The 15,091-nt window shown below is 42.9% G+C and overlaps 1 protein-coding gene across 3 annotated transcripts in view; it reads left to right on the plus strand.

Annotated features, from left to right (window-relative positions):
- The first annotated feature begins 8,674 nt into the window (after positions 1–8,674).
- Positions 8,675–15,091, plus strand: part of LOC138293042 (dimethylaniline monooxygenase [N-oxide-forming] 2-like) — a 476,533-nt gene continuing 470,116 nt past the window's right edge. For all 3 annotated transcript variants that reach the window (XM_069232030.1, XM_069232029.1, XM_069232031.1), the window contains exon 1: positions 8,675–8,969. The gene's annotated coding sequence lies outside the window, so the exon portion shown is untranslated. The remainder of the gene's footprint in view (positions 8,970–15,091) is intronic.

Here is a 15,091-nt window from a genome sequence, read left to right on the forward strand (position 1 = left end):
AAGCCATTTCAAAAACTCCCTTTTTCCAATCCTTGTTCCTGGACTTAGCTGAATATTGGGTGCCTTTTATCACATGATTAAATCTCTAAACCTCTCTATTACCTTCAGGATAGTACACTGAAGTTACTTTATGCTCCACACCATTTCTAGCCAAGAATTTCTCCACTTTAACAGTCCTGAGCTGCATACGATTTTCCGTATTTTTTTTCTTTGGCAGTTGTTAGACCTGACAGCCTTAGGGTGGTCACCCCTAATTTTTTTCCAGCCTCCCTCTACTTTTTGGACACTGTCTTTGCTGGTGTTAGGACTCTGTGCACTTTACCACTGCTAACCAGTACTAAAGTACATATGTTCTCTCCCCTAAAGCATGGTGACATTGGTTCATACCCAATTGGCTTATTTAATCTAATTGTAAGTCCCCAGTCAAGTGCACTACTTGTGCCATGGCCTGTAGATGAGATGCTACTAGTGGGCCTGCAGCACTAATTGTGCCACCCACATAAGTAGCCCCTTAACCATGCCTCAGGCCTGCCATTGCAAGGCCTGTGTGTGCAGTTTCACTGCCACTTTGACTTGGCATTTATTAGTACTTGCCAAGCCTTAAACTCCCATTTTTCTTCATATAAGTCACCCTTAAGGTAGGCCCTAGGTAACTCATAGGGCAGGGTGCTGTGTAGGTAAAAGGCAGGACATGTACCTGTGTAGTTTATATGTCCTGGTAGTGTAAAATCCCTAAATTCATTTTACACTGCTGTGAGGCCTGCTCCTTTCATAGGCTAACATTAGGGCTACCCTCATACACTGTTTGAGTGGTAGATTCTGATCTGAAAGGAGTAACTAGGTCATATTTAGTATGGCCAGAATGGTAATACAAAATCCTGCTGACTGGTGGAGTTGGATTTAATAGTACTATTTTAGAAATGCCACTTTTAGAAAGTGAGCATTTTTCTGCACTTAAATCCTTCTGTGCCTTTCAATCCACATCTGGCTAGGTTTAGTTGACAGCTCCCTTGTGCATTCCCTCAGACAACCCCAAACACAGGATGCTCAGTCACATTTGCATCCATCTGCATATGGAATGGATTTTCCTGGGCTGGGAGGGTGGAGGGCCTGACACTTAAATGTCAAAGGACAGTGGCCTGCCCTCACACAATGGACTGGCACACCCCCTACTGGGCCCCTGGAAGACAGGATGGGACTGAAAGGGGACCTTGTGCACGTCTAAGCCACTCTTTGAAGTCTCCACCCACTTCAAAGGCACATTTGGGTATTTAAACAGGCTCCCTGACCCTACCAACTCAGACACTTCCTGGGAAAGAAACTCTGCAACAGAACCTGCAAGCTGCCAAGAAGAACTGCCTGGCTGCCCAAAGGACTCACCTGACTGCTTTTCTGCTAAGGACTGCTGTCCTGCTGTTGCCCTGCTGCCTTGCTGACCTCTGGCTCTGCTGAGAAGTGCTCTCCAAGGGCTTGAATAGAGCTTGCCTCCTGTTCCTTGAAGTCTCAGGGCCAAAAACACTTCATCCTGCAAAGAACTCCTTGTGCGGTGAAATGTCAAAGCACAGCCTGCCAGAAACTACACACAGCCTGCATCGCAGTGAGAAAATCACTGCACGCCGAACCGAAATAACGCAGCCTAGCTCCCCGAGTGGAGATCGACGCAGCGCCACTGCTGAGACCGGAACTTCTACGCACGGCCCACTGGATCGACAGCCGAGCCGACAACTCATCATGAATCTCCCAGAAACTATTCAACTTCTTATCTAACAAACTCTTCATTGGCCATCCTTCAGCAATCCATTTCCCAATCAAATTCAACATTTCATCCTCCTTCATAGCATCACACCATTCATTCTCATTTATTGCCATTCCACCTTTTGTCTCTGTCTAAGCTCTACTGAACTCTTTCCCATCATCCTGGGGCACCTTCCTTAATGGCAATGGCAGTCTACTCAGGAAATCTGTCACTTTATTTTGTGCACCAGGCATATATTGCAATGTATAATTAAAATCAAACAACCTCACAGACATGTGAGCTATTCTGGCAGTGGCTTTAAACAGTCCCTCAGAATGAGTAAGTAATTTTAACACAGGTTTGTGATCACAGCGGACTAATATCTCGAAACCCCATAGGAACTGCTGAAATCATTCCAAACCCCACACCACAGCAAGGGTTTCTTTTTCAATCACAGAATGACATTCTTCAGGCAGAGTTAAGGCTCTACAGGGATAAGCGATAGTCACTTCTCCCTTGTCCTTTACCATCTATGATGGCACTGCTCCCAGTCCCATACAACTTGCATCAGTGGTCACACTACATTTTAATTTTGGATCAAAACATTGTAACACTCCCACATAACAGATTTCACATTTATTTGTTCAAATTCTGATTGTAATAATTAATTCCACTTAACCCTTACTTTGTTCTTTCAAAAGTTGTCTCAGAATATATTTGTCTTTTCGGCAAAGTTCCTAACAAACTTTGAATAAAACTTGACTAATCCTAAAAATGACCTCAATTCTTTTTTATTATTTGGTGTGGGTGCATCCTTAACCGCATCCACAAGCTCTCTTTTGGATTCAATGCACTCCTTAGTGATTGCATGACCAAAGTAATTCAAAGGTTGTACCATAGATGTCATGAATGTAGTTCATTCTTTACTCTCCTGGTGCAACTGGACTTGATGGTATGAGGAGTACCGATCTTTTGATGTACACCGCTGCATAGGTTTAGTCAATGACAACATTTTGTTTATTTTTGGTAGAGGAAATATTTCAACAACAATATTCTTGTTCAAATCTCCCAAATCCATGTATAATAGTATGCTACCATTAGGTCATCTTACCACCACCACTGGTGAGATCAATTCTGCTGCCTCCACACGTTCAATAAAACAAGCACTCAAAGGTTTTTTAATGTCACTCTTCACTTCATTCCTCACAATCACATGAAAATCCCTCATTTTGTGAATTTTAGGTTTGGCATCCTTTTACAAAACAATTTTATGGCAAAATTCCTTTAACATACCAATCTTCTCTGAAAACACGTGGGAAAACTCTTCCTTCATGCAGCTTTCCACATCATCACATGCGCTCCCACCCACCACCAAGACTTGTTCCTTTCTGTTGGGATTCAATATTATATCAACTTCCCTCTGGTCCATCTATCCCAATACAATGAAACTTCCTTAGCCACATATAATTTTCCAATAGCATTCCTGTTTTTAGACAAAAATCTGAGTACTCTGAACCCCAGCATGGGAATGGGCTTCCCAATGAAACTCTCTGAAGGAACACCCGAGGGTTCAAGTTTTTGCCACAATTTCTCCACAAACTTCGTCTCTAAACACTTTCACTCACAATAGTGAATGGAGACCCAGATTCTGCAACAATCAAAATGTTTACCACACTTAACTTTATTTCACACACCGGTTTATTTCTTGTATCATGTAATACTACACCCATGGGATTTCCCTTCACATTATCACTCACACAAAGGACACAGGCCCTCATTCGGACCTTGGCGGGCGGCGGAGGCCGCCCGCCAAAGTCCCGCCGTCAAAATACCGCGACCGCGGCGGGTATTTTGACTTTTCCCCTGGGCTGGCGGGCGGCCGCCGAAAGGCCGCCCGCCAGCCCAGGGGGAAAACGACCTTCCCACCATGAAGCCGGCTCGTAATCGAGCCGGCGGAGTGGGAAGGTGCGACGGGTGCTACTGCACCCGTCGCGTATTTCACTGTCTGCTATGCAAACAGTGAAATACTAGCGGGGCCCTCTTATGGGGGCCCCTGCAGTGCCCATGCCATTGGCATGGGCACTGCAGGGGCCCCCAGGGGCCCCGCGACACCCCCTACCGCCATCCTGTTCCTGGCGGGCGAACCGCCAGGAACAGGATGGCGGTGAGGGGTGTCAGAATCCCCCATGGCGGCGCAGCGAGCTGCGCCGCCATGGGGGATTCAAATGGGCAACGGAAAACCGGCGGGAGACCGCCGGTTTTCCATTTCTGACCGCGGCCAAAGCGCCGCGGTCAGAATGCCCAAGGGAGCACCGCCGGCCTGTCGGCGGTGCTCCCGCCCCCGTTGGCCCTGGCGGTGCAACACCGCCAGGGTCATAATGAGGGCCACAGTCTTTCACCTCACTCCCCCTCTCATTTTTGGAAGTACTAGAATCTCCCTCTGACAATTTTCATTTAGATTACTTAACCAATTTAACTTTCTCATCATGATTATACTTCTCACGCACTCTCACAAAATGGCCTTTGATGCCACATGCTGCACACTTCTGATTAATTGCTGGGCAGTTTTTACTGTAAGCAAGATGACTCACACTGCCACAATGGTAACACTTCCTTACTTCTGGGTTAGATTTGCTTAAAAACAACTGTTTCTCTTTATTTTTCTGATCTATATTCCAATTGGTAGGATTACCACTTTTTTAACTCTTATTTTGCACAACCCTGCCAACCACATCATTCTCCACTGAAGGTTGCCCCAAAGCAGCCTTTACACACTTTTTGGAAATCTCTGCCTGCTATGCAAACAATTGATATTACTGCATTCAACTGTGAGTCACCATGGGGCCATAATCTTTCCTGCACCAATTATGTACATGCATTATAATGTGGTCCCTTATGAATTCATCATGAAGTGACCAAAATCTACATGGAATAGTTAATTGCTTAAGTGGAGAAACATATTCATTGATGGGCTCACTCCTTTCTTGCTTCCTCTGGAAACAATTGAACCTATCAATTACATCACAAACACATGGAGAGTAGCACTCATCCAAGTCTGCTAAGGCATTCTTAAAAACATTTTCTTCCATTGATGTTCTTGGTTTCTTGTCAGTCCTATTGATCACTTCCATCCCTTGCAGCCCAATAGAATGCACTAAAATATTGTTTCCATTCTTGCATAAGTTCCTCATCATCAATTGTATCTACGTTGTTTAAAAATGCTCCTTTCATTCTGTCCATTTCAAGGGTGGATTACCTGGTTACACAAGGAAGGGTTGAGGTGGTGCTGAGGTGAACATTTGTGAAGCACACATGATACCCTTCAAGGTTCAATAGATGAGTCAAACAGAAATCACAGTCAAAAGAAAATTGTACTGAAGGCCACCAAAAAGTTAAAGAAAAGTTAATCCATACAATGTACCTCCAAGGATGATGTGAGAGCAAGCACAGGTTGAATTTGCAAATGAAAGCGCAACACGTAGGTAAAAATTATTCAAACTGTAAACTCACACTGAATTAGACTGAAAATTGTCACCCAAACTACACATAGCTTGAGAACACACTAGCTTCTTCCTGAATGTGTTGGCATGTTCACTTCCATGTGTCAGGAGACTGTTTGTAGATGTGATATGTATTTCTCACTTTCTCATCTTCAGACCTAGACTAGCACGCTTCAATGTGTGGTGAGTAACGCACACGTGATTGTCCCCGTGCACGTTTAATTATGCACTTATGCAGACTGCTGCTCCACACTCGCCGTTAATTGTGACAATAACAATGTCCATGCACTCATAAGGACGCTGCTTGCTCACACGTGCCTCCCCATCAGCACCGTTAAGCTTCCTGGTGTGCATGTCAGTTTAGCGACTTCCATTAAGCTTGCGCTCCTGAGGGGACTCTACTCCTCGTGCACCAGCACTGCTGATCGGAAACTGTTTCTCTGTGCCTAAATCCAACGCAGCTAGTGAAAAATGCTGGCAGGTACGCACTCACATATGTAGTAAAAAAAAAAGTACTTTGTGATGGTCAACAGTATTATACGCCCAAAGTAAACCTGGCAATCCACAGCATAGCTGTGCTCCAGTAATCCACAGCTGATGTGCAGGTATATATGTGATGGGTTTCCCAGGACTCAGCTCATCACCAAATTCTTGTCGTGATTACTTAAACACTGCAAGGATTAATCCAACTTCCAACTTTATTGACTCCTGGAGCTGTTACATAGAGGTCTGCTCAATACACTGCCAACGTCTCCACTCCATACTTAACATTCTATCTCCAGATCTCTATTTACATTCCAACCTAACATTCCCAAGTGACATTTTATATTCTATCTTACCGTAAAGTTACATTACCCCAATACAACACAAGGATTGTGGCTATTGCTTGAGAAGGGCTCACAACCCCATCAACCAAAAACTGAATTTCTTACTCTAACTCTCTTATATTTTCTGCTACCTAGCATGTGTTACAGGAGCCAGCCAGGGTAAGGAAAAAGCTCTCTGTACTCAGTTCTTCATTGCTAACAATGACCAGCAAAAGGCATTACAGATTTTTCCTTTGTTTGATGCTTGGGTCAACTTGTGTTTTGAGACATACTGTGATATCATTCAATGGATGGCCCCTTTATCATCATGGTATCTCCTGCATGGCCACGAAGTACACTAATATAGCCTTATAGTTCACCATATCATGCCATACTGGCCATTAATGGCTTTAACCAGGGAGCAGGCCTTTAATGGCAAAGTATAGTCTGCTAGGGCGGGCTATAAGGTTTTTTTAATATTCCGCCCCATGAGGGCGGATTGTCTGAATTAACAAAAACAAAGGCCTCTCGGAGCCAGAGGGGACTGATAGCCCCAGCAGCGCTGAAACCTTTGTTACACAGCTTTTGCTTTGAATGTTTAACAGATAACACAGCATGCAGGGCCACGATTAAAAATTGTTGAACATTCACAGCACTAGCTGTGAAAGGAGGCTATCAGCCCCTGGTTGTCCCTTAGCTTGGCTAAACTGCTTTTCCTCGTTCAGTCAGTTGCAAAACAAAGCCTTCGCAACTCCCAGTGTGCTGGGAGCGTTGATGCTCCAGGAGGCTCCCTCAGCACAGTATCTGGTCCTGAGAGCTCCTGAGTAAGTGCAGAGGGGGCCCTAGATGTACTTTGCAGGCCCCCCCTCAACTTTCGTTATGCTACTATGTTAAGCCAAGCCACAGAGACCCAGGAGCTGAGCAGCATTGCCCCTTCCCTCCTTCCAAGAGCCCAGTGACACTTTGAGCTAGGGGAGGAGAAGGGGAAGCTCCTCTTTACCCTGCCGAACAGGCTGCCTTTCTCCTTCCCCTGCCCAATCCATATATTTTGGAGATGCAAGGGAAAGAGAGGGGCAGAGGCGGGGAATTTGAACACTGTAATGTCCGAGCAGTGGGCCTATACCAATTTAAATAGGCAGTTGCTGTTCCATTGCTTCAATGGAGCTCAACATTCCAGTGTTCTAATGTAGCATTCATGCTTGTCTGTGTGTTCGTAGACTTTTCATAACCCTTTGTGATTCTGCCAGTTAACCAACACAGATCCATTATTAGTTTGCAGGACTCTTTACATGCAAGTTGAAACTTTGCAAGGCTGAATTCATCATAAGTATATAGCTAAGAGAGGTGTGCCCTTTGGGCTTGACTCACAGAGGTCTCCTCTTTTCATGTTCCAGCAAAGTCTTCTTCTGTTGATCCAAAGAAAGTGGTTTAAGATTAAATTATCTGCACTGAGCAGATAACATAGCACTGTCCGCCAGGTATGTATCGAGAACTGTTTTCACTATTCTAATTAATGCAGTTTGGAGTAGAACCTTATGATCTAGTTTGAGGGGCTCAATGATAGCATGTGCCTCTTAGTACACAATCGGGCAGGAGTGGAGTCGTGCATCCTATGACATATAGTTGTCTGATCACCTTGTTCGTGGTGGAAGAAATAGACATATACCAATCAAATGCATACTCGGTTTTGTAGTCTTGGTTTGACTACAGAAAACAAATTACATTGAAGTTTTAGATTAATATGGCATCTAGAAAGAAAAACTGGGCTATAGAATGTGGTCACCAACCCCATAGTGTCATCCGCTAATCTCCATTAGACTGTGTTTAGTCTGAAGGAAGAGAGAGAGCTTAGGTCCTTTCCAATATTTTTATGAATTTGCAATAGAGAATTCCAGAAAGTGGTGCCTTTTGAATGCAGGCATCGCCAGGAGACCGCGTCCATCTTAATGGAAGAAACAACAGGTAGCTGCTAGGACCCTGATCGTAAGTGTCTGGTTGGGTGGAAAGGCATGCCAGGTGCTGATACGTAGAATTCTCACGTTTCACAGCTACATTCATGGCGAGTTTATCTATACCAGGGTTTTACTTTGCTTTACAGCACCAGCAATACTGTTTATACCAGTAAAATGCACGACTACAAGTACCAGAATGCAAAGAAAAGTAAACCTTGGATCATTTGAGCTGCTTGGGACTGGACCTGTGAAACTAGAGAGTGCTGCACAGTGGGTATATAGTAATGCAAACAAGGGCTACCTTGGAGCTCCTTAACGTTGAAAAGGATACTGATCAGCTAGGCAAGAGCAGTGGTAGACAGACCTATAGGGCAACAGGCAGAGCCAGAAGAACTGATCTGACAGGTCGGTATTTTAACCTGTTTTTGGCGCTTTGTGTGTTTTCCTATTGATTTCCCAGATATTAGCATAAACATAGTCAGCAGCAAGCACAAATGCATGGCATGAAGTACCCCATATCTTGGAAGACACCTATGTAGCGTACCAGTACAAGTTCAAAACTGCCCGGAGTTGTAAATATGCGTCATTTATTAGCTATCCGATTCGTTACTGGAAGGACTTTTATCTTGGTATCGGGGCCAGTGGGCAAGGCACTGTCAGGTGACACCTTTTATATCATCTTAGCCCGGAAACAACTTTGATAGTACTTTTAGCAGTTAGCTAATAGCCCTTCAGGCCATCCTGGCTGCCCCAGCACTGCCCTGCCTCTCTCAAACACGTTCTGCCTGGGTCAACCACTCCTCTCAGCAATCATTCTGGAAAGTGCACTTTACTGGGAAAGATCGCCGTGGCTCCGTTCTTACCACCACACATAGCCCAAAAGCGAGAAACTGGGCAAAAAAACAGAACGCGGAAGCAGCCTCTGTCCACACAGCAAGTAAAAGGCTAACACAACTTTAAAAGTCGGGCTGTCCCGGTAAGTATAATGCACTCTGATTTTTTATTTACACGGCATTGTTTTTCGTTGAATCCGGGCGTTCTTCTTGAGAGTTAACCCAGAGTGTTACTGCACATACTGCGGAAGACTTAATACAACATGCAAGCCAAAGGTTCGAAACTGTGCAGGACAGGATCCGTTTTTCATGTTACTGAGGTGTCTATCACTGGATTCGAGCCGTGAGAGTAGCTTTCAGCTTGTCCTTTAGTTTCGGAAAACAGCACTCAAATTTACAAACAGGAAACCATATTTACACGTATCCACTCATGCAGAATAGAATTCTAGTTACCCATGCAGACGGACCACAATGTATGCAGGGTCCCATGAACATCCACCTACACACACACATAATATGACAAAACAAGAGCAGTCACACTTAGACGAACAATGGGAATCTTGTAGACATGGCTGGACAAACAGCAAACATATGGACAGTGACGTAGCCGCTAATAAACACTCATAAGTACCCATGCACATGTACATGCTGGCACCAAACGTGCAGACCACCAGCAATATGGGTACCTATTTGCAATGACTGAAATGCGTCCATGCATACAAACAAACCTTCTCACGGAAAACAACAGACAATTCACTGCCGTACATAGAAGTAAGCATTGCCAAAGCCTATAGGACTGGCTTACAAATGAACGTGCCTTGATGCTTCCAACTACGGAGTCCACACCCATCCGCCAATGCGGATCAGTTATCATCCTTCACTCAGTTATTATCCTTGCAGTCATTAACTCATTATAGAATTCACCCACTTAACCTCCCTCAATACAAAAAGACCTAGCTCTCCAATCTTTGCAGAGCTAATCTCACTGGTATCAGCCAGACAAAAACGGCTTTACTTCAAGTGTATGAGGGGGTGAGTGTTTCTGCCAGTGTGACATGTGATGTGTGAGGAGTATGAGAGTGCTTTCTGTAATTTGGGACTGATACACTGGGATTAATATGGCAGCGCTTCTGGTAGCTTGTGACTGCTTGCCTGCGTGAGAGTGCTGTTGGTGGTGTGAGACGGACACTTTGTGAGATATGGTACCTGAATATCAAAATATTGTAACTGCAAGAACATTGTGGCACATGATATTAACGGTAGACATATAGGCCCTCATTACGACCCTGGCGGTCTGCGGTAATTTGGAGAAAGGTACTACCAACAGGCTGGCAGAACCTTTTCCCAAATTATGACATTGTACCACTCCATCCGCAAGGGTGGTAACAGACTTCGGTCTCCAGCCTGGCGGCCGCCACAATCCCGCCCTCAGGATTATGACCCCACCTAGCGCCATGGTTTTCGTAGCATGCGTACCGCCACAAAAACCATGGCGGTACACACTATCAGTTCAGAAATTCCTTCCCTGGCACTAATAGGGCTCTCCCCTGTCCCCCTCTCCAGAGTCCTCCGCCACCCTACCCCTCCCACTCCTGCACCCCCACACATTTACACACCCTCAAGCGCACACATACACACTCATACACACATGCATACCCACATCCACCCATGCATGCACACATACATACCCACACACCAACATACATTGTCGCACACACGCATTCACAACACACAACATACACGAACACTCACATTCAGTCATTCACGCACTCATTCAACGCGAGGCAGTCAATACCGCCAATGTTGTAATGAGGCCCATAGTTTTTGCTGTTGCTATAAATAAAAATTATGTTAACAATAAAGTATAAGAAAATATTGTGGCGTTTAATATAGTTTTATTATTATTGTATTATTGTAATGTGCATGTTTTATTATATAATTTTAGATACAAACATATTTTCCTCAGTTTTTAATAATAGTTAAAAAAAATGTATTAGATATTTGCTTTTGTGGGTTGTTTTTGAGGATATGGATTGGGAGAATAATATATTTAACTCTTTTTTATTAAATCAAGTTTTGATTTACATTTGTTAATGCTTTTGTTATAGATGTTCTAATCATTACGTATGTATTTACATCTTAGTTCTGTAATTTGTTTTAATTGATTTGATAGGTTTTGAAATGAGTTTTTAATTTTATTTCATGGGCTGTGTTATTATTTGGGATATTGGGCAGGTAGTGCTTTATTTAAAATTATTTTAATTAATTTAGATTCAATCACACGATTTTTGTTGTCTATGAATGTAGATTATACTGGGTTTAGATTTTATGCAACCTATAATTATACACTCACCCCAATAATAGTAAACTGACTTCAGATTTAAGGTAATATATTTGTTAACAAATAAATATTTAAGGTTAATTTTATTATTTTTAAATCACATTTTAATATTATTTTAATAAATATTTTTAAATGTTTATTTGATTGGAGTTAGAATAGTTGGCCTGATTCCCACATAAGCACTTTCTGAAATTCGTAGGATTGGAGCTAGAGTAGTAAAATGCCGTTTCCCAATATATACACTTTCTCCAGAGTCTCTTGGATTGAAAATACAATTTTATATTAAATTAAAATCTAATATTTAATCTTATCGACTCAATTTTATGTACTTTTCACAGTGTTTGCTGGTTTGGAGTAAAAATAATAAAACTACACCTCTCATCCAGATGTATGCAAATTGTTGGATTAGAATTCGATGATAAATGTGACCCACCCTCCCAACACACACACTTTCGCAAAAAGTGTGGGATTGGTGTTAATTTACAAAATCTACCCCCACACACATACCTAAATATAAAATCACCAATGTATATGTGATTGGTTTTAGAATAGTTCCTCAATGTTTGTGGGTAAGGAGTAAGAGCAGTAAATCTGATCCTCCCTCAAAACTGTTAATTTTCCACGGAATTTTTTGGAGTGGAGTTACAATAGTAAATCTGCTCCATCAGATATACGCACTTGCCTTTATGTTTGTTGCGTTGGAGGTAGCTAGTAATTCTGACCCCAATAAATGGACTTTCCTCAGTGTGTGCTGATTTGAAATATATTTACTAGCCTCGGTGTTGGTGAGATTGAAGTTAAAGTAGTCAAAATATTCCCCAAAGTATATGCAAATTCCTCAATGTATTTGTGACTGAAGTTAGAGTAGTAATGTAGATCACACCAATATGTGCACTTTCCTCAATGTTTGTGGGTGTGGAATTACAATAGTAAATCTGACTCTTCGTTTAAATATGTGTACTTTCGCCAGTGTTTGTTGGATTGGAGGTAGAATATTAAACAAGACCCTCTCTCCAAACATATTCATTTCCCAGATATTTGTGGGATTTGTTTGGAATAGTAAATCTACTTTCCCACATGCAATCTCACAGTGTATGTACATTGGTGTTAGAACAATAAAGTATATCCTCCAATATAAGCAGTATCCTCAATGTTTGTGGGTCATGAGTTAGAGTAGTATCTGCCCCTTTGTCCCCCAAATATACACACTACCCCCAAAGTTTGCTGGGTTGAAGTTAGAGTAATACGTTTGCCCCACACTCAACACCAATATATACAGTGTTCTTTATGTTTGTTGTACTGCAGTTAATTTACTAAATATACATGCAATTGGAGTTAGGATAGTAAGCATCCCACTATTATACACACTTTCCTCATTTGTTGGTTTGCAGTAAGAAAAGTAAATCCGACCACTCCTACGAATATATGCCCTTTCTACAATTGTAGAACCTTCTTTATGCACACAGTGATATATCTAACCCTCCTTTTGGTTGAATTATAGTTAGAAAAATAGATCTGTCTCCCATGATAGACACTGTCCTCAATGTTTGTTGGATTGGAGCTAGAATAGGAACCTACACACCAAAGTATGCAGGTTCTCTAGTGTTTGTTAAATTGGAATATATGTACTATCTCCAATGTTTCTGGGACTGGATATAGAATAGCCAGTCTATGCATCCCAATATAAGCCATTTCTTCAATATATGTGCAGTTGTAGTTAGAATAGTAAAGTAGATCCCACCAATATAATCACTTTCTCTAATGATTTTTGGATTGAAGTAAGACTAGTAAATCTCACATCTCTTCCATATATATGTCCTTTCCCTAGTGTTTGTTGGGCAAGAGTTAGAATTGTAATTTTTGCCCCAACCCCCAACATATGTGTTTTTCAAATATTTGTGGGACTTGATTGTGCAATTACTGTTAGAATAGTAAAGTAGACCCTTTAATATGTGCACAATAGCATATGTGATATGTTTCAATAGTAAATTTGCCCAATAAGGAAACTTTCCCCGGTGTTTGATGCATTGGGATATACACAGTATCCTCAATCTTTGTGGGATTGGAGTTGCTATGGTTAATTTACCCTCTCAATATGTGCAATTTCCTCACTGTATTTTATGATCAGTGTTTATTGTTTATGGCTCTTAAAAAACTACTACATCATAAAAAGTTAAAATAGAAATGATTCTTCCAATTGTTTGCTGGGTTTAAAAGTCTTTCTGTAGTTTATTCTTGCTTTTTATTGGTTCCTGTGCTTGCCACTTACTATTCCTCCTTTTCTATTGGCTGTCACACTATTTTCTTGCATGTCCCAATGCTTGTTCCTTGAGTGTTTGCCCTTATCAGTTTCCTGCCGACCAACTACCGTTTTCATTTGTTTTGTTGGGATTTTTTTAAAGCTGTTGTCTGCACAGCACTCGCGCGCTGTTTGTTTACTGTGCCATACGCTGTATTTCATTTTTACCTGTTTACCGAATCTGCTGATGGCTGCATGGATTTCAAGATTGCCTTTAAAATGCACGCTTGAAATGTGTACAGCAGTGGGGAGATTAGGTAAACAAGCACAGCACTATGCTTAGTTTTACACACTGCAATCACTAACCAGATTGAAGGTTACGAATACAGGCATCTTGCGTCTTGTTAGAGCATTTAGCACATTTCTGCAGTGGGCTTTCACACGGGCAACGGGTCAGACTCAGGTGACACACTATTTGGATGACATTTTCTTTGTGGGACAGGCAGGGACGGATGAATGAAAGGACATGTTGGCTGACTTCAAAGAGGTCATGGGGGATCTGGGTGTCCCTTTAGCACCAGAGAAGACAGTAGAACCCAGCACTGTGCTGTCCTTCCTAGGAGCTGAGATTAATTCAGAAGCCATGGAGGCGTGTTTGCTGATGAACAAAAATTGACATTGAGATTATTACTGGACGCCATGTTGAGCAGGGAAAAGGTGACGGTGAAAGACATTCAACTACTGGTAGGGCATCTTAATTTGCGTTCCGGGTGGTCAGAGCTGGGAGGACATTCTGTTGGAGATTGGGGCTAGCATTATCAGGCAAGGCTTTGCCGCACCACCACATTCGGATGTCAGTAGGGGTTAAGGAGGACTTACGAATGTGGGGGGTCTTTTTGGAGTCATTCATTATTGTCCTTCATGGAAATCAGTCGGATGCCCAAGTGTACTCGGATGCGGCTGGGGGGACTGGCTTTGACCTCTACTTGCAAGGTCAATGGTGTGCAGAGGAACGGCCCAGGGAATGGAAGCGAGGGGGTAGGAGTGTCGCTTTTCTGGAATTCTTCCCTTTGGTAATAGCAGTAACTTTATAGGGACATCAGCTAGCACTAAGAAGGTGCTATTTCACATTGACAGTATGGCAGTGGTACAAATAGTCAATCTGCAAGGGACACCCAGGTATTGAAGCTAATGCAGATATTTGTATGGCAATGTTTGAAGCATGACATTACATTTAGGGCACAGCACATACCGGGCGTGGACAATTACATTGTGGATGCTTTGTCTCGTTCACAGTGGGAGAGGTTCCGTGGGTTGGTCACGGCCACAGAGGTCAGGAACTGAATGCCACTCGAGCTGTGGAAGGCTGGAGACAGAAGATGCTTTAACTGGTCCTAGATTTCTTGGCAGGGTCAACAAGACAGGCCTACAGTCAGACTTGGCAGGAATTTTTGGAGAGCGGGACTCAGTGGAGGAGGGAGGTATGGGATAGAGCGGAGGATGTCATTCAATTTATCATGGCATCAATTCAGAAGAGACAGTCTCGCGTGACCATAACTGGGAAGCTGCATTCCTGGGGAAGTTATTATGGCGAGTTTGGGGTGGGCATATTTGAAGGATGGGCTCGAGGTCAAGGGCACAGAGGCCCTAGAAGGAAACCATTGACCTGGGAAGTATTCTGTGCA

Source organism: Pleurodeles waltl, chromosome 4_2 (genome assembly GCF_031143425.1).
Source record: "Pleurodeles waltl isolate 20211129_DDA chromosome 4_2, aPleWal1.hap1.20221129, whole genome shotgun sequence".
Taxonomy (NCBI): domain Eukaryota; kingdom Metazoa; phylum Chordata; class Amphibia; order Caudata; family Salamandridae; genus Pleurodeles; species Pleurodeles waltl.